The following is a 20,610-nucleotide window of genomic DNA, read 5'->3' on the forward strand; positions in this document are numbered from 1 at the left end:
CTCTTTGTGTGCGTATGTATGTGCAACACAGGACCTTACTGTAGCTGATACCAGGAATTGATTAACAAGATGCAGGAATGTAAGAGCTTGATTAACAGATAACAAGGACATGACACAAGATATTTGAAGGCTGTAAACCACATAGGTTAAGAGGAGTACCTCTGGTGTGTGTGGATGCATCTATAGACTACAAAGAAAAACTATAGCATCATTTAGTCTACTCTTTTGTTGGGGTGGGCGCAGAGGGAGGGGGAAGAGTCATCTCAGGATTGTTGGACAGTTTCCCAAGGGATATAGTGGAATTTCCCATCCATTATTGCATTTGAAGTTCAGACATGACCAAACACTAGGGAATGTACATTTGGGAAATGTCTGTGAAAGGATGGTAGAATCTGATTCACCGCTTTTATCTTCCTGGCTTCCACCTATCCCATGATCCACAATCCCTACTTTAAAAGACATGAGAAAGAGACAAACCTTAGTGGCTCCCCTCCCTTTTCTTCCGCCTCTGGGACCATTTCTCTAGTGTTCCAGTCTGTGTTCTCTATTCCATATCCCCTGCTTATCAGAAATGGCTTATAAATTGCTGCTTCGGGCAGCTTCACATACACTGGATACCCTTGCAGTCATACCAGAGCTTGTAATTTAACCCTGAGGATCTCCTGCAATGCGGAAACGCAGTCAGACTTCCCCCAAATAAAGCTTCAGTGTTCTCCTTCATCCTGTCTTACGGATGTTGAAGTTTCCAAACATGAGTGCATAGTCCTGCATCTTTTGGTCAGAGAAACCATCCCACATTTCTTCAGGTAAAAGCCTGCTAGATGTTTAGTGGCAAAAAAGAAGCCCCAAGGCCTGGCTCTCAACCATTCACAAAGCTCATGCGAAAAAATTCCTTTTTTTTTTCCCTCAAAATCTATATGCAACATCTATTTGACAACCAAATCTATAAGCTTTTCCTTTCTCTGGAATTCCTAATTCCCCTCCAATTTTAAGAATAACATTTCTTCCAGAGTTTCAACTGCTGTTGGGGGTGTGCGTGTGACAATTTCAACTTGGGAAACTCACAGACAGATAAAATCTCTGCATAGAAAGAGAAGTCTCTGAGATCAGTGGTGACTTCCTTGTGTTGGAGTGGCTCTATAATCAAAAGTAACTTTTTCTGATCCCCCACAGAAAGTAAAAGCAATACTGGCATGACTACATCTGGACTAATTGTCCCAGTTAACTCCATGGCCAGGACATGCCTGACCTGAAAGCTGGTTTAGCTTATATTTTCCCTTACGTCAAGTGAAACAGAACACCTGCTCTGAAAGCAATGAGCCCATGCTCTGGAGTTAGAACTAAAGCGTTATATACACCTTAATCATGGGGACTGTCATCACCTTTTTAAAAGATTGGGAAAAAATTGGGTTAACTGAGTTAACTCACCAGTTAACTTTGTTCTTGTGTCTTTTTTCTCATGTAATCTTTAATTTTTCTTTATATTGAAAAGACAATCTTTCTTTAAAAAACAGGCCCAAACTAGGATTATTCAGCAATTTGGATTTCCCACTCCCAAGTAGCAAGTAGTTATAAACAGTTATAATTTCAACAAACAGTATGTTTCAAAGAGATACGTCCATTTGGAAAGTTCCCACCAGGCTTCTGCCACCTCTTGCTGCTGTCAGCTAAGAGCAAACTACCTTGGTGCTGCTAAACCATCTTTTGCAACTGTTGCACGTGGGAAGGTACAGGACTGTCGGGAAGAAGCTCCAGCACAGAACCAAGAGGGCTTGGCAGAGCACAGAAAGGAGTGGGGTCATAAACTTGTAAGCAGCCACCTTGCCCATGACAGGATCATCTTTATCTATGTTGTCCTCGATAGGTATGTCTATCCCTCCTTTAACGAAGGAGGAATATGAGGCTCCTCTTTCCTTCCTTCCTGAGGAGGAAGGAGGAACAAAGGAACCTTTAACAAAGGTTCCATGACCACATCAGATCACTCTTGTGCTACACTGCTCTTAGCTCTTCCTGCTACATGACTAGAAAAGTACTGCTTATCACATCCAATACAGACAGTTTTCAAAAACAGGATCCCCAGGAGCAGAGAGACTGTTTAGAGACGGGTGGTCTTGGACACAAGCTGACGGCTAAGGAAGGTTTACTACTAATAAAGACAGGATGGCCTATGAAGGTCTAAATAGCAAGATCCTCAAACTCAAGGCCACATTCTGTGAGGGGAAGAACTCCTCTTGTTCCCTGTGCTGTTACAGATGTACATAACACTGAATTTCCTCTTACTAAGCTCAAAGACCCACTTTCTACTTCCCTGGCTCTGTTGCAAGGGATTTGGACAGGTGAAAGGACAAGTTTAAAGCTGCATTTGGAGCAGTTCCACGATGATACTGGGAGACAGGGTAGAGGGAGGTGTACAGCAGAACAACACTGGAAGCTGCCAAGTGAGATTTGTCTTGTCATATTACTGCCAGGTGTTTTGCACAACTCCGGGAGAGCAAGAGAGAAGCTTGGGGAAGTGAGGCAGGAGAAGGGACAGGCAAACTTTCTGCAGAGACGATGGGGGAAAACTTGTGCATCTAGTCAGGGAAACAGTTAAGCTCCTACTCGAAGGCTGGGTCACTGTAGTGAAAGACACAGATGTCTCTGCAATAAGGATTTAATGGAGATTGGAAAGAAAACAATAAAACAAGACTGACTACACCTGTAGCCTTCACGTACGGAGGAGCTACATACAAAAGCCTAGTAGTTACTGGAAGAGATTGCCTGTGGAACACCGCTGTGTTATGATTCCACTGGAGGTCAGCTTGGCCCTCCACCAGAGGAGGCCCTGGGAGACCCCCAGGAGCTGGGTGAGCCAAAGCAAACTTTCAATTAGCATTTGCAGTCAGGCCAATAACATTACAGACAAACGTACAAGAGCCTACCTGGCAACTGCCAACTTCTAGCAGGCTACACAAACTCTCCTAGAAACCTCACTGTTACTGCTGTTGGGGCTTACTGGTCTTTCGCATCTCTCTGCGTCAGATGTGGAGCATGCCATCTCTCCCTCTGCTCTAACAGTACTTGTCAAGTGAGGTGGTCTGATGGCCCCTGTTTAGGTGAAGCTAACCATACACTTCTCCCAAGGGGGCCTGGAAATCCAGGACTTCAGCTCACGTACACACGGCAGTGTGAAGCAGCCACTGCCTAACTCAGGTGATTCTGGGTGCACAAACTCACTGCAAACTGGAACCATGAGAGGGTGCAGCTCGCCACACGTCAGCATGAAAACAAAGGGGCAACGCTTGGTCGTACTGCAGTAGGAAACAAAAAAATTTGAGAGAGAACAAGTGAGGAAACCGGCCGACTAAGCAAAACAGGACAGCAGTGAAAGTACTAGTGGACAAAGCAATTCCTGCAATGATGCACACATCCATCCACAGCTTTCCCAGATTACAAAAAGCAATGTGAATGTCATACTTCCTTCCAGCGTGGGTTAATTCACCTGGATGGAGATGACAAACACTTCTGGTTTTAAATAGAAAGCACCTCGCCTTCCCTCCCCCCCTCCTCCAACAAACAAGAAAGGAGAAATAACAAGTGCTATCAAGCACAGACAAGCCCTTCAGCTAGCCGGGAAACAAGGCAATGCAGAATTAAGTGGAGCCCTGAGATCCTCCTCCTCCTCCAAAACCAGGGAGGAACGTAGCTTTTCGGTGTGCCCCCCTTCACCCTCCCCATGAAGTGCTGGCCTTGGCCCCACGGCGGGGCGGCCATGCTCCCCATCCCGCTGCCTCTGCCGTGGGTGCCAGGGTGGCCCACACACCCAGGCTGCTGCAAACACCCTCCCAGCAGAGAAAGCCCTGCCCTGCAATGATGGGCTGGGCCTGGCTGCCCCACCGGAGCTGCACTGGCAGCCAGAAACACTCTGTAGCCTGCCGGGCTACTGGTCAGTGCACCAGGGGCTCCTCTCCCCGCTCTCCTCCTTTGCACCAGTGCAGCGGCAAGAGCTTCTGGCCATAAGAGGAGAAAGCCATTCACAGCAATCTTTGAGTGTTGTGGACAAGGACACTGATTTTCTTATTAAAACAAAGGCTTTCTCAAGCAATCCATGGCTTGGCCATATCCTTGGTGTAGAAATGCCAAAGCCAGCTTTACGTGCTGCAGCTAAGGCAGGAAAGAGCTCCGTGAGTCTATAACACCCATCCAAGGGGCAACAAGGCTGCCCCAAATCCCCTCCTGCTAGTTCAGCTCAGCTTAATCATCTTCATCACACAGTTCAGATACACTTTAAAAGGAGTTGGGTTGGTGGGAGCTAGCTCAGGCCCTGCCTTTCTCCATTCAAAATCCAGAGCTCACCATGCAGGAGAATCACTGACAGAGCTACCACTGACAGAGCTACCTGGGAGGCCATGCTTTCTTTCAGTTCAGTGAGATACTCAGGAAAGGAATCGGTGCAACTGCTCTAACACAAAGCCTGCCCTACCTCTTGATTTTTATTTTGATACAGCTACTCATGCCACGCTTAGGCCTGCCTTCTCAGCTGGATGCCTCTTCCACATGAGAGATGCCCATTGCATGTATACCTCTGCAAAGACATGGTTCCTGATCTCCATCCACCACCCCGGGGCTGCTCTATCACTCTACAGCCCATTGAGAGAGGTGAAGGAGTGGGGTCGAAACTCTTGAGCTCAGGAAGAGATTACACAGGGCACTAGAGATAAGAATCAAGGAGGGAAATAACATTACATGGAGACAGCTCTGAGAGTATGGACAGCAGACAGAGCTTGCTGAAGGAAAGAACATGTAGAATAAGAAAAGCAATCTAAAAAGGTATGTGCCAAAATAACAGTCTGCTGCTGTGCTGAACAGCCTATGTGCTGCTAGTATTCTGGAAACTAGGAGTCACCCCAAGGGTTTTGGGCAAAGAGAGGAAAAAAACCCAAACCTGTCAATAGTACCTGATCTCCTGGAAGTTGCATCTGAGTTGCTACTGAAGCTCAGCAAAAGTGAGCGAGACCTCCCAGTCACACCAGTGCAGACAGTTTGCCTAAGTTTTAACACTCCCAGTAGCATCTCACTAGCTTTCACTCATGGTAGGCACACTCAAGCTATACCAAACCTATTAATTATCTAACAATTCGCTAACTGAGAAAAAAAACATGAGGACACCTTTCCTACATTTGTTTCCATTTCAGTGATTATAATACTTAATGCTAACTTTAAAAAAAAAAAAGCTGTAGAAATATTTTGGGTAGAAGAAAATTTCACCTTGGAAGTTGCTACTGAACATTTGCCAAACAGCAAGTGTAGCCCATGGCCTGGATTGCACATTGTGCTTCCCAGAGATGCAATAACAATCATTCAGTCTTAAGATAAAATGGGGCCACCTGTACGTCAGAAAAAAAGGTTCACTTTAGGAAGAGCTTAAGTTTTATATTTATAAAAGCACTGGATAAGCCTTGATATTCTGCAGTCTTCTGGTATAGGAACAAACAAGAATGGTTTGTACTTCTCACTGTTGTAGCTTAGTAGAAAGACTACTAACACTACTGGACGGACAGAGAGAAAATTCCCTCAGTGAAAGCAATGTACAGAGTCACTGCAAGCTGCTCTATGCAGGTCTCGCTACAAACTTTGGGGATGGAGAGATGACTGACAGAAACATCTGGGGCACAAAAGGAGGCAAAGACTTCCAAGACATAAGCTATGATGTGCAGTCTTGGCTACTAGCAGCATGCAATATACATTCCTGGAGAGCAGATTTGCTATAAACCAGAGGAGTTCTCAGTTTCTCTTTAAACAGAGTGATTCAAGACCTAGATGGGAGAGATCCTCCTAGTTAGCAGCAGACATTTCATAGCCTCTTACTATGCTGCAGAAGCGTGAGCCAGAATCCCACGCTGCTGTTCTTGAGTCTCAGATTAAAGAATGCTAATGTTTGCACCAAACCATTTTGACAGATGCAAATGCCATTAAAACATCAAAGGGCTTGGAAACACACTTGAAAGCTTCGCCTTGCCCAGACTGCACAGTGGAACCATTGCTGAGCACAGCTGTTGTCACGTTACCTGTACCAGTCCTGAGCACAGTTAAGCTACAGACAGATAAGGATAAACAATATTCAGCAAACTGAACTGGGACAAACTGTCCTCTGTAGAAAGGGCCTCCAAATGTATCCTGTCTGATGTTCTTGGCAAACACGTAATATAATCTCTTTCACAGTCAGATCAAGTTCCACCTTGAGAACTGTAAGGTATCTTGCTGCCCTTACCGATAGCTGTCAGAGCCCTACGGGACAGAAGATACAAAGTTGGAACATTTTAGCAGTAAGGGGCGACTGACGAGCTATACAGCAAAATACACCAAGCCATAAATATACTGGCAAAATACTGCTTTTGTATCAATAGATAAAGCATATCCTGTGCAACCAAAGCAATCCCTGAAATACCAACAAAACTGCACTTGTACGTCATACCACGCTAACAACTTCTACCAGCACAACTTCATCAGCCGTAACAGCTATACCTACAGCAGAAGCCTGTACCACGTATCTGGCTTCAGTATTGTTAGTACCATCAACTGGAGATAACAATAAAGAACTGTTGGTATCAACATACCATGAGATAGCAACAACAAAATAAAAATCTTGAACATGTTTGTCCTAGTTTTGTGCTTCTAGAATGCATGTTTTCAGCCATAGCTCCCCATAGCATTTTTAATTACCTTATGACTCCAATGAGTTTTATTTTAAGATGTGGAAAAACACAGTTATGAGACTTGTATCATAATGAAAAATACTGGGCAATACTGTAACAGTGATGCAGCTTTGTACTGAAAACTGCAGCTAGAGGGAAAAGAAAAAAAAAAAAAGGTCTATCAAAAAGGGATGTAGGGATGTGTAAGGGGAAAACAGACTTTGCTACAACCCTCCCCTAACCCAGCTTTTCAGGGAATGAACCATTCTTTCTTGGAAATGTAATTGTTGTACTTAGATTGAAGAAGCTAACAAGCACAATGAGACATGTTTGCTATTGGGAGCAAGACGTATTAGATATAAATAAAATGTTATAAGAAATGTAAATGTGGGAAAGCACCAGCGAGGACCCCTTCCCTCTCCCCATGGAAAAATAGCTTCACACACCCAAAGCCACAGGAATTGTGTGGGTGCTGAATAGGAAGGTACTAATGCAAACACATGGAAAACTTGTTGTTACACACGGCGTAATGCCTGCATGGCCAACTGGCAGAGGTTTATTGTGCACATCACAATATTTTCTGTTTTTCATATAGTCCCACTTCCTAGAATAATGTGGTTATATGAGAATTTTGGCTTACAATTAAGAAACATGCATGTCTGGCCTGTAATGGGTGGGGAAGAGACCTGAAAAACAAAGTATGGCTCAAAAATTAGATTTTGCTGTCTGGATTTATCTTAAGTTTTTAAGCCAAAACATTAAGCCTTAACTTGTGACTAGTGAAAGCAAGGGCAACTCCCCCTTCCCCCTCTACCTGATTGCTGTTTTTTCAGCAGTTGGGACTGATGACACTGAACTTGTTTGCAGAGTATTTAGACCTGAACCAGCAAGCTACATGAGCAACCAGAAACTAAAACAGTGGCAGAGAAATAGGCTGCGGTATAACTTGGTTAACAAAGATGAATAATCAAATTCATCAGGCCCAATTTAGGCATCTGCAGTTATTCTGCAAAGTTCATCTGTTTAAAGTCCAGTCCTAAAAAGATGTAGAGCTCCTTCACTTCCTTCTGCCACTGCTGACTGTACAAACCATCGAACTCCACCTTGAATCAGGTCCTCATAAATTTCAATTAAGTCTTGATGTGGTGCCCTGAAATCCAGAACAGATTAAGGCAACACACATGCAGGTTGCTGCCATCTTTTCCCATGTGCCAGTGAACACGTGACCATATGTGAGCCAGCTCAGGGAGTTATCTAGCCAAAAAAACAACCTAGAAGCAGATTGATGTGAGCAGCCATGAAGGTGTGACACAGGAGAAAAAAAAAACAACTATAAATAAAGGTAGATTTGACAGCTCCCTGAGGTAGCTGTGTGCGCGCATGTACAAACCGTAGCGGCAACTGCAAGGAGTGGACAGGAACAAGAGGCTGGGCAATACGCCAGTGAGTGGGAAAGCATAAACCTGGACTTAGACCTAAGTTATGGTGAAACCACACCCAGGACCTACATGCAAGTCCCTGACACTCCGGCGTAGGTGTCTTGCTGCCTGTGACTGCCAAGCGCTTCGAACGCAGAAACAGGTGCAGCCTCGCCAGCCCACACAGAACAGACACAGCAGAGCAGGGAAACTGTACATTTTCAGTATTGACCCTCTGCTAGTAAGATTTTTTTTTTTGCTACCCTTCCAGGTTAGAAGCAGGCACTATGGGAAGCAGGATATTCTAATCAGATTTACAACCATTTCCCAAGGAGCCATTATTGTAGGATTTAACGTTTCCTTGTCTCATTATTGACACTGACTCTACCGTTCTCGTGAACCCAAACGGAGATACCTCTCCTCAGCAAAGGACTGGGTATAAAATGAGATTGCATGGCAGCTAGCTGAACTCAAAGGAGCCAGCCCCCTGTGAGCAACTCTGAAAACAAGTAACAACATGAAGGAGATGCTAGGGAAAGCCCTGGAAACCTCCTCAAACCCTCTGGAAATGGAAGGGGAGAGCAAGGCATTTTTGTGACCTTGTCTTTCAGAAGAAGCGAGCGGTGAAAAGTTGTATAAATCAGAGTTTTGGATGGTGTAACCGATATACATCAATCTTATGAAATGCTTTTTATAACTAGCTTCACCAATTACCACTACCTTATTTCAAAGTTTATAGTAGTAATTACAGCTCATAGATGTTGTAGTTAAGATTCAGCATTAGTTCCTAATACTGTAATTAACACAGCATATTATAAAAATTTAAAAAAAAAAAAAAAGAAAAGAGCCCTACAGGTACTACCTTAAAAAAATAAAATCAAGAAATAGCACAGCCAGATCAACGATACTGACATTCTCTATTTCGGCAATATTTCCCCCTCTTTGTCACCAGGAAAAAATTATGCCCACATACTTTCATGTGCAGCACAGCTCCAGTCTGTATTAATTTAAGGCATATACTATATACCAGCTTAGAAATATCACTAGCATTTCCATGATGTACTAATTACAATATTTTTCCCACTTTAATAATTAAATTAGTTTCGACAAATAAGGAACAATTACAGGTATTTTAATCCTTCTTCTCTCCATCTTCTTTTTTTTGCATATGAATGAGGGGGCAGGGTCTGCTTCTCACCAACACTCTTCAATATCTCCTAAAATAGCACTCCTTGATGGCTCTCTGGCTCTTCAGATATTAGCTGAGCAATTAAAATCCTGAGATTGCCCTTTGTCAGTCTTTGAAGACATCGACTCTGACTCCTGACTGGCCTATAGCTTTCTTTTCCTCAACCCCGTGGCATGTAAAACTACCTCTCTTTCCTCTGCCAGGTCCCACCCTACCAGATGGAGATACAGAGGAGTAAGATCAAGTCTGTGTGCCTTAATTTCACCCCAAGCTTATTACTTCTCTTTGCTAGTGAGAAATTAGAGCATGAGGCAATTAAACTCCTAACAGTCACCATGACTAATAGTGTAATACAGACCTGATACAATTTCCTTTACCTCTTTTATGACACAATCACAAAATAATGCCAGCTCCAGCCGAGGAATGCAAAGTCCTTGGTACACTTGCATCCACCAACCTACACTGGCGTGCACGCTGTATTCTAACTGAAGTTGTGCGTACTTCAGCACGAATGAGAAGCTTCCCCTGGGAAGCTACAGGCACCAGTTAAATGAAATCTAATACTCCACTTGCTGCCTTTCCCACTACCTGCAACGCACTTTGATCAGCTGGGCGTAAACAAACACATAAACATCCCATCTCTCCCAAGTTCAATGAGATACAGCAGAGTTACTCCAGTTCAGCCTCACAGGCAGCTCTCAGTCATAACTTCTGACACTGCCCATCAAACTCACCTAAACAAGTTTATCGGACTTGGCACACGGCAAACTGCTTCACCGCACTTACAAAAAATCACTACAGGCAAAGAGTACAATCTAGTACGGTTGTTGTAGCTCGGGAAAGCTAAGAGGTGCTTTGAATGGGGAAGGAGTGGGAGGGTACCAGGAACGGGGGCAGGGGTGTCAGTGGACCACGAGAGATGAGTCAAAGCTTTCCTTCTTAGAGTCTTCTTCCCAAACACCCTCCTATATGGAAAATGGGTCTGTGGTCTCTCCTCTGCCAGACTGATGCACTTGGGGAACCCGGCTTTCAGCACAAACATTTGCTGACTTAACCCAGCATCTCGCCTCTGCCATGTGTGACAGCCAGCTGGTCAGCACATTAGTGGACAGGCAGGGGCACAAAGTGAGCGACTTTTGCAAGCCCCTGGCTCAACAGGACAGAAGAACTGCAAGTGAGGCAGAGCTGAGGACGAGGCAAGAAGCAAGTCCCATCCTAACAGCCGCTGAGCGGTCCTTGCCTAGGAGGGTCAGCAAAGCAGGAGGGTTTAACAACCAGATCCCAGCTACTGTTTTGCAAGCACCGGCTCTGCCTTTGCTCGGTGGCAGATCCTGCCGTTCTGACAGTTGTTTTCTGGCTACGACTCACTGCCATGAGGCTGCTGAAGCGAAGAACATGTCTTGATGTGACAAATCTACTCTGTCACCCTTGGCAGTGCTTTACACAGGAGGTATGACACAGACCGTGGTAGAATGGCTCCCAAGAAGCAATCGCATTAAAGAAGGTGCAATTACAGCTATACCCACGGCAGGAGATACCAGCATTACTGCTTTTGTCATACACATGGGAAACACCCTGCACTCCGAACTTTTGGCTGTTCCTGCCCTTGTAGCATTTACCCTAACAGAAGGTGATAAAGATGCACCCGTAGGACTGCTGTTTCAAGTCTTGCCTCTACTAAAAGCTACAGCTTTTGAACAGTTAAACACAGTTGCGGTCACCCAGAAATTTCAAGCTAGTGGGTCCACAAAGGATAACAGTTATCATCAGTAACATAATACAGACTGAAACGGGAACATGCATGATAGGATACTAGGAGCCCTCCTTCCTTCAATTCCCCACTGCAGCCATTCCTTAAAAGAAGGATCTACAGAAGGCTTAGATTATAACTGGTTTTTTTTCCCCACAGCAACCAAGAACTCTGCCTTCATATCTAGACCTCATCCAGCAGAATCACCAGTTCCTAATTCTGGCAGTTTCCAGCAGCTTCTGCCCATCTGAGGGTCATCTGTGCAACTGAGGTAGTACTAACCCCTCCTACCTCACAGACGTACTCTGAGGATTAGTCAAGGAGTGGCTGTGAAGTGCACTGAATATGCAAAGCCCTGTTATAAACTCTGTATCTGATTGCAACCGTAAGCAAAGTCTTATTTAAGCAATCCCTTCACCAACAAAAATACATCGGCCGCCCATTCTGTTCCTTCCTTCTGTGTCTTTTGCCTCCAAGTTCTACAAGGTACATAATACTAAGGTATTTTCCTTTTGTGCTACAAAGATGGTTATATTAGTACAAACAATAGACACGTTTTTCACACAAAGTAGAGCCCTTAATTAGTTGTTTCAGCTTATTTTGGATCAGTATTACTCTGATATCATACTTATATTGTAGGGATCTCGCTGACCGGTCAATGAAAGCCCCTGCCCCATAGCCTCACATATGTCAGATATTCACAGTTGTCTGTTTCTCACTGTGTCCACGTTCAGGTGAGACCCATTCTGCAATTCCATCAATTTTATGGGCTTAGGGCATACAGCATCAGCTATTTATTGCCACCTCTTAGCACAAAACTATCTCTCTACCAAACCGTTCTTTAAAACCAATTTGGTGTTTTTGCACATGCTTACCTCAACAGTTCTATTTTTGGCTCCTGCATCTGTTAGTACTTCATTTTTTTCTTTAAATGCACTTTGTTATCTCTTTTCTATTGTGACAACGCAACTTTGTACAATGCCATCTTTTAAATTAACTTATCAAAGGAAACATGCTAGGAATTTCAGGGCAGATTTGCTTTCATATTTCATATGCCTAGCTGAACTTGAGACTTCTGTTCACACCAGTTTTCATTGCACATGCAATCCAGCAGATCTCATCTTTTCTTGTTCTGTTCTTTTTTAAACTCATTTTGCTATGACTGTCAGAGTTAATCCTTTTTTCCTCTTTTACACTTGGATGCCTGTTTTCATGCCTTTGATATCACTATTATTACACACAGCAGCTGAATAGGTAAAAATTATGCTGCCTACAGAACGAAGGAAAAATGGCTGCGGTATGCCTGATAACACCCACTGGGCAATTCAGCTGTCATGATTTTTCTGTACACACAGCCACAATTTTAGGCTGCTTTTTATGGCTCTGAGCTTCCCTTGTGACTGGTCAGAGCACAGACTGCAATGACATAACTGGCATGCCTGGCCATGCTCTTCCAGCATAAGGCACATTTCATTGCTCCAGCATATGTCCAAATTGCTCATCTTCCTTTCTCTGCACCCCTCTGAAATGAAACAGCTCTGTTTACTCATTGTGCAGGGGCAGGAAGATATGGTGGACCGCACGAGCAATGTCAGAGGAAGATTGCCTTCCCAGATGGCGCAGGGCCTGGACTGAAACGAGCAGTGTTGACACTGTGCCTACAGGAATACCTTATAGCTTTCCTTTCAGTCCTGTTGTCTGCACTAAGAGAACATCCCCTCTTCCCAGTGGTGCCCAGGGATGAGGAAGAGAGCAACAGTGCAGTAATGTATTTCCCATCCTTCAACACAGCACCAGATGTAGTTGAGAAATTAGTTGGCAACTTAAGGAACAAACCCATGTCTGTCCATCACTTGTACATTTAGGAAAACATGCATGACCCACAATTTGCTACGAAAACAGGGATATTCCCACTTCTCTTCACCTGTCTCCCTACACCAGTCTCTGTCTGCCCAGAGGTTTGTTACAGCATAGAGTCTTGACAGAGTTGCGTGCTCTATTGCAGCCTTCTCAGTGCTACCCGCACTGCCCATCCTGAGCCTCTTCTTGCCTATACCTGAAACATGCCTTTCTAGGAGAAAACACCTTTCCTGAGGAGGGGTAGAGAAGGGAGAGAGAAGTGCATCATTCTAAAAACACCCGTAAGAGCCATCAGCTATATTGTACTCAGACTCAAGCCTGAAATATCTCCATGTGCAATGTGAGTTACAGAAAACAGAGAGATGCAGGGAAGCAACAAACAGTGAGAATAGTTGTTTGAACCTTCTGCAATACCAACAGTCAGGACCAAATCCTCACCATTCTAAATATTGCACAGTGAAACGCCATCCCTGTCCTGCAGGGCTAGCAGTATACTCAGAACATCTCTTCTCCTATAAATCCAGCAACAGAGGGGAAAGAGAGACACACCACACCTTCTCAACGTCACTACGTAGCCTGACAGTCCTCACCTTTAAAAACAGATAGTGATCCCAGAAAGGAGATCAATTCAAATGTTGCAGCTAGATTACACGTCATAGGTCTAAAGTTACCCTCGGACACCTGCACTATGAAATACCTACAGTAAGAGTTCTGCATCTAAACAGAAGCTCAGGCTTAATCTATGCCAAAAGGATTTTGCCTAGAGACCAGACCCACTGAAGACACACCTACAGAGTCAGAGCTTTTCTAGGCACCAGTATGGCTATGGCAACCTTCCTTCTCCTACGAAATGAGGTATACCAGCAAAGTTATGCTCCTACTTGTGTATTCTTACAAAGTTTCCACTAGCACCCCTTGCAGGACAGGAATCTAATAAAGCTGTAAGGGCCCAGTCAAGATTTACCCTATCCAAAGAATATTTGCAGGCACTTTTGATAGCTACACTTGTACATTTTTGTGAGTATAAAGCGTGCATACCATAAAGATCACACAAGCTTATTTTTTGTAGCTGCCCACCAACATTGTGGGCAAAGCATCTTCTTCTTGCCACCCCTCCTCCCACTAGTGGTGTACGTGTTAGTTTAACACTGATGTGGACATCTATTTCTATTATTAAGTGAATATGCAAATGTAGCCATTGCAGCTACCTTGTGGCAGCTCTGAACAACGACCCCGTCCAACAGGTCTGCTTGTGACCTGGACTCAGGCCTTGTACCACGTGTCCCCTGATTATCTGAGGACTTCTGCAATCTGAACGGAACGTGCCCTGACATGACCAGGATCCTAATCCCCTCCACTCTAGAGGGGTGTATTTCAGATCCTCAAACTCTACTGTTGGATTCATCGATGAAGCAGCAGTCGTTCCTCATCTCTCCTCCTCCAGTCACGGCCTGTGCAAGGCTGGGTCTGCTCGCCAGCGTATGACACTGCTCTGCCCATGGGTGGCACGTGCGGGGAACCACCAAACTTGTGGATCCCACAGGGCACCACCTCAGCCTGACCCGGGTAAGGATTTGGGAAGTTTTATGTATGATCACCAGCAGAAACTCCAGTGCCAAAAGCACCTGGAGCACCAGCAAGGCCAGGGGCAGTGGACCTCACACCCTGAGCACCTGTGTGCAGCTAGATGTTCTATTTGAGACTACAAAGAGGACGTCTGAACGCCACACACTTCTACATGACTTACTGCAAATAGGATGCATTCACAGGAAGCTAATTTATGGCCAGCTCTGCTTTAATGGAGTATTCTCTGAGCAGCAGGTTCACAAGCTTCCTCCCACTTCTTGTATACTATCCAATTACAGTTTCTATAGCCACTCCTCCTCAACCTTTTCCAGCATCAGAACACCCTCTATTTTTTATACATTTACATATGTGTGTCCATTTATATACGTACACTGGTACACATGTCATCGTAATCACCTTCCCCTCTTCTAAATTTTTCCCACTATCCAAACCAATAGCCCTCCCCATGACCTTGCACTGAATTTGTACTATAGTCATGGGAATTTCTTCTTTGACTTCATCTAGCTGTAATCCAGCCCCCACACCATGAGCTCAAAACTAGTCTCCACCACAGTGATCAGCATTGCACTTGAAGGAATGGCATTTAAAACAATACATGGGGAATGGATTTTGTGCCAGCAAACTAATTCCAGTAGAAGAGCATGAAAGCTGGAATCACTTTTTAATGGAAGAGACAAGATTATCGAAGCTCTCCCAGAAGGGTACCCCAGCTGGCTCAGGCACTGAAAACCACTGAAAACCTCATGTCAGGGACACACAAATACATTAGCTTGCAACTCTTCTGTACTGATGAACCTTCCATATAGGTATCGGCACATCACAGCCAAGGCACAGACCTTCTTCTTTGTACACAAAATGCTCTCTCCCATGCAAAGTCTACCTCCAACACACGCTTCTTGACCAAAGACATAAATGCAGCTGACCTAAACCCAGCCTCGGCTAACTCCAGTTCTCCTAACTCACGCAACCATTACAATCTGGGCTACTGCGCAAAGCGGGGCAGCTATTCTCACATATCTGCTGCAAAGGGAAGGTAAAAAAATACATTAGCTTCCACTAAGATTTAAGGTAAGGTGTGCTTGTAACAATTCCTGTATCTCAAGCCTTAGTTTCACAAGCCCTTCAGCTTGCCAAAAGCAGTCCCATCCTGTGCCTTCTTTACTCCCACCCCAACACTGCCCTTTCTCTTCTGGAAGTATAGGCACGCGTGTGGTCTCACAACGAACCAGAGCAGGGAACCAACAAGGATGACAACAGGTAGGCAGGATGGCTTCTTTCAATGGCAGTGCCAGCTGAGAGGATTTGTGCAACCACAGCCTGTTTACCTGAGCACACAAATGTACACAAATCTGAGGAACTAAATGTATAATTCCCTCCCATGTCTAATCCAGCACAGGCATGGGGCTGCTACTGAAAGAGATAGTCCCTCTCCATGTTTCTCATGCCCAGTGGCATGCGACCGCTCCACATCAGACTTAACACCATCTGGCTACAGAGCAGGCTAATACAACTTCTAGATCCAAAAGTCACATTTTTTCTTAAGGCAAGGGGGTTAATTTTCAGTTGGAGAAGTGACTGAACTGATTTGAGGCCACTTGGTCACTAGATCCAATCCAAGGGAAGCAGCAGGAGCTTGCAGTCAGGACTGGATGAGACCTGGATTGCTCCTTCAGCAGCAGCCTGTAGTTACGCTGGATTAACCACCACGTGAAGCTGTATTCCAAGCAACACGTTATTCAATTACATTTCTCTGAAAGCCCTGGCTGCGCACGGATGCCACAGCCAGGCACACTTAGCCGCTGCTCTAAATCATACCAGTCACCCTATGAGTACAGTTCCACGATCGCCTCTTCCAAGAAGCAAGAGGTTAGCACGGATAACAGCTGTAAGCTTGCGGTAAAATAGGCAATCTTTTTGCTGGAACATGTCATCCTGGCAGGAACAGGCTCTGTAATCTGGCATGAAAATTTGTAGGAAGACTTTGTGGTTAGGAACCAGGCTGGACAGAGTGAGATACAAAATTAGCGAGGGTAATCAGCCACTGGAATAATTTACCTGGGGAACCAGTGCAGTCTATCACTTGATATCTTGAAATCAAGACTGGGTACTTCTCTTAATAGAATTTTGGATCTGACGCAATGATAATGAGCTGGGAGTGTAAATACCTGCTGGGGGTCAGAGTAAGGCATCTGTCCCAAATGGCCAATACTGTGAATATTAACTCTGTGATCGCTTCACAGAAGAGGAAAAAAATTTCTCTCTGTACAGCCCAAGTGCCCAAACAACAGAGCACAACTACACTTGCACTGAAGTCACTTCTAAGTACTTCATTAAAAGGTACCACAGGGGTTCACTGAGAAGCTGCAAAGCTGAAAGGAATTACAGAACTTACCAGGCATGACTACTGAAATAAGCTAGCTATGCATAATTTAGCTGAACAGTAACTAAGTAGCCGACATCATACTGGAAAGACACCACATGACAGAAAGCATAGTAATTCTTAGAATCAAATATTCTTGGAAAGAAATGTCATTCCAATTATGAATTTGAAATCCTTTGTAGGCCATTTCTTAAATTTTGCCTGGAATAACCACGGAAAGTGAACATAATTTACATGAATACAAACTAATTAAATAAAACAGACCACTTTAAACCAGACTCCAAAGTACAGTATGTTAAAAAAAACAAAAACAACAAAAGATAACCTATAGAAAAATTGGCTCTTTACCTCTAGAATGCACTTGAAACAAGCAAACTGTAAGAAAGGATAAGACTCAATAGAACAAGAGCAAGAACATCTATCCAAAGTTAACAGGACGAAATAATTAAAAAAAAAGAAGTCCCAGGGAACCGACTCTCACTGGCAAAATCTGTCCAGATGCACAAGAGGTTCCCAGAGGAAGTGCTCGTGCCCCACTGTTTCACACAGCAGGAACAGGGGGCTTCAGCAAGAGCACCAACCTCAAGCCTAGCTGCCTTTTGTCACTGGCAATTGGATTGTACAACCCTGCTCACAGATTTATCCAGATCACTAGGCTGCTGTAAGACAGTGCAGTAGAAATGCTACCCTCAATCACGAGTTGGCAAAATGAGGGTCTACATGGAAGCCAGCTGAGCTGTTCCAAGTATTAATGATAACTGAGAATTAAGAAGAACTCAGATTTGGTACAAATTCCAAGTCTGATTTAGGGATGCCTCCTCCTCACCCAATTCACTTGCAGTTCTGAAATCTGGGTCACCCATACATTATTCCTCCAAACCAAGCCACCTCCCTCCAGTGCCACCCTTTGAAAGGACTCTGCCCTTATCCAGGCCTTCTCCAACAAACCATTTAGGTTATGAGAAATTCCAAAACACCAGAGAATCAGGTCACAAAACTTCAACAACACGTTACGGACGTGGCTTGGTCAGAGAGGAACAGGCACGCAGCTCAAGAAGCCAACAGCATCCACATCCAGCAGCTCCTTGGCAAAGTCTGCAACAAGTCAACACAGACGAGTTGAGCTCAGAACTCCTTCCCTGACCCTGTATTCCCTACCAGGTTTGAGCCAGGTCTTATCCAACCTCTGGGAATAAACTAAGCACCAAGCAGAAGGATAATACGGGTGCTGGGGGGAGCATGGGTCAGGCCAGAGCCGTGGGAGCTCAGAAGCCCGCCAGCAGGTTGTGTGGGGCACCGAGGTTGCCATCATCGCTGCTGCAGCGGCGGGGGCTCCGAAGCAGCTGCGGGAAGGAGACACGGGAGGCGAGCAAGCAGGCAGGTATCTCGCCTTTGGTTCCTCTGCCTTCCCTCCCTGACAGGCCATAAAAGTCACGAGACACCAGCCAGCAGAGCAAGGAGGAAAACAACAGGGTGTCCAGAGTTCAGGCGCTGCCCCGGGACTCCCGGGCAGCCCGGCTGGAGCCGAAACCCCAGCGAGCACCGTGGGAGCTATCTCGCTCCTGCGTGGGAGGCACCATTTCTGCGGAAAGGGGCTCCGGCTGCTGGCAGCTGAGCCTGGGAGCGGGCCTGTGCTCGGGGCCCTACCTGCTGCCGGCGGCAGGGGGAGGAACGGGGCGGCGGGGGGTGGGGGGGGGACACGGGACGGACGCGGGCGCCGCCGGCGGGGCTCGGAGCCGCACCGCCCCGCACAGGCCGCCGCGAAGGCTGCGGCCCCCCGGGGCAGGCCCGGCGGGGAGGCGACCCCCACGCCGCCCCCTCTGGAGGCAAGGGTCCCCCCGGCGGCAGCGGCGCCCCAGGCCCCGACGGCGGCCCTCCTCGCGCACCCACACCTGTGCGCGGCCCCGGCCCCGGCCCCGGCCCCGCGGAGCAGCGCGGCAGGCCCGCCGTCCCGCCTCGGGAGGGGCGAGAGCTCCCTTCCCCGGAGAGCCCTCCCCCGTCCCCCTCGGGGCCGAAAATGGTGGAGCCCTCCCGCCCCCCGTGCCCTTCTCCCTCCGGCTCCCCAAGCCCGCCCGCCGCCCCGGCCCCGGGGGAGCAGCCGCCCCTCCGGCCCGGCCCGGGCTGCGCGGGGATCCGGCGGCAGGCCCGCGCCTCCCCCCGCCTCTCCCGGGAACACGGCACCGCGGCGCCGCCCGACCCCGCCGCCGGCCGCCGTCCGTACCTGCGCCGGCCTCACATCGCCGGGCCGGGGCCAGCGCTGCCCCCCCCGGCGCCGCCGCGGCCCCCCGCCCTCGGCAGCCGGCCACCGTCTCCTCCCGCCGCCCGCGGGGCCGCAGGTATGTCATGAGCGCCGGGGCTCCCAGGTGAGCCGGGCACACCTACAGGAAGGCAGGCGGGACGCCCTGATTGGCGTGCGGGGCGCAGCCCGGCCGGCGGCGGGACCCGCTCCGACGGCGCGGATCGGATCCGATCGGATCGGGGCAGGGCGCAGCCGCCGCCGAAGGGCCGGCGACGGACGCGGCACCGGCCCCTGGCCCCGGCTCTTGGCCCCGGCCGGGCGCAGCCCGCCGCTCCCCCCCGTCCGTCCGAGCGCAAGGTATTTTGCTGCCTTTTTTTTTTTTTAATTATTTATTGCAACGGGGGGCATACCTGCGTCTCCCCCGGCTTTGGGAGTGAAAAGGTGCTTAGCGCTCGGTTGCTTTGCTTCCAGGGCAAAAGCGGAGTGGGTGTGCCTGACCCACTGATCTCAGGTACCCGGACTGGCTCAAGAAACAGAGGGGCTTTTTATTATTTTTATTCTTTTTTTTTTTAATATAAAATTATATTTTTAAAAATTTTCTTCATTACTTGAGTCTCTTCCCACTCCTTAAGGTCACTCCTTTACTTTACATGCCTGAACCCTTCTGCTTTGTATTTCCTACCAACAGGCAGCCGGGGTTTTAAGGAAAAGCACCGGCCCGTCGGGAGAGTCATCCTTGCTACCTGTGGCTGGGCTTTGCCTCTGCAGCAGCAGACCTGAGAGATCTCGAGATTATGTCCGAGATCATAAAATAAATGTAAATGAATTAAACACCTGGATTCAAAACAAATTGAGTGGTCTGTGGGCAGAAAAACTCTGTAGGTTGTATTAAAAATCTGAATCCACAGCTACTGTTCTCAGGCATCGTGTCTCTCCTAGGTATACAGGTAAATATCCTGAGCAGCCCTACCTGCGTCAAAGCTTTCTGTGGTTGCTGTGCTCAGCTGTGGGCTGAAAGGGGACAGCATATCAGTTCCCAATAAAGGAAATTCTGTCCCTGCCTGCCAGCTTGACTGTAGGGACACACAGTCTGTAGGGAGGCTTCCCCTACACTGGAGAGTATAACAGAGCCTGGCAGAAGAAAGGCATAAATAAAGGGAATTAAGAAAAGGGGAGTACACCTAGATACAAGACAACATGCATTTGGGAGTAGCAGGGAAAAGGGAAACACTGAGCCAGCTGATTATTGTGATCATTAAAAAAAGGGGCAAATTCAGAAGTTTTGGGGTTCTCATTCCATGGCAAAATAAACAGAGCAGGTTGCCTGGTTTTCCACTGCCCCCATTTTATTATTTGCAGCATAGATGCCTGGATTTGCTTAAAGGAGTAGAGGATTTATGTGGGAATGCACTTTACTGTACAGATTTTGCTCACAAAGAATGCAAGGTGAGCAAAGAATTATGCTAGACAGGTGAGTGAGGAAGGAATTACCTATATTATATTTTCTGTCCCC

General features: G+C 46.7%; 1 protein-coding gene across 3 annotated transcripts in view; it reads right to left on the minus strand.

Moving 5' to 3' along the window:
* Positions 1-19,420, minus strand: part of ARHGEF5 (Rho guanine nucleotide exchange factor 5) — a 38,816-nt gene extending 19,396 nt beyond the window's left edge. The window contains exons 1-2 of one of the 3 annotated variants that reach the window (XM_075111582.1): positions 19,080-19,420; positions 3,217-3,290 (exon numbers count right to left, since the gene is read on the minus strand). The gene's annotated coding sequence lies outside the window, so the exon portion shown is untranslated. Of the gene's footprint in view, positions 1-3,216; positions 3,291-17,876; positions 17,954-19,079 lie in introns of all 3 variants that reach the window. The other 2 variants (XM_075111571.1, XM_075111560.1) reach the window with 2 other exon arrangements.
* Positions 19,421-20,610: the final 1,190 nt, after the last annotated feature.

The sequence above is a fragment of the Phalacrocorax aristotelis genome, chromosome 1 (assembly GCF_949628215.1).
Source record: "Phalacrocorax aristotelis chromosome 1, bGulAri2.1, whole genome shotgun sequence".
Lineage (NCBI taxonomy): Eukaryota > Metazoa > Chordata > Aves > Suliformes > Phalacrocoracidae > Phalacrocorax > Phalacrocorax aristotelis.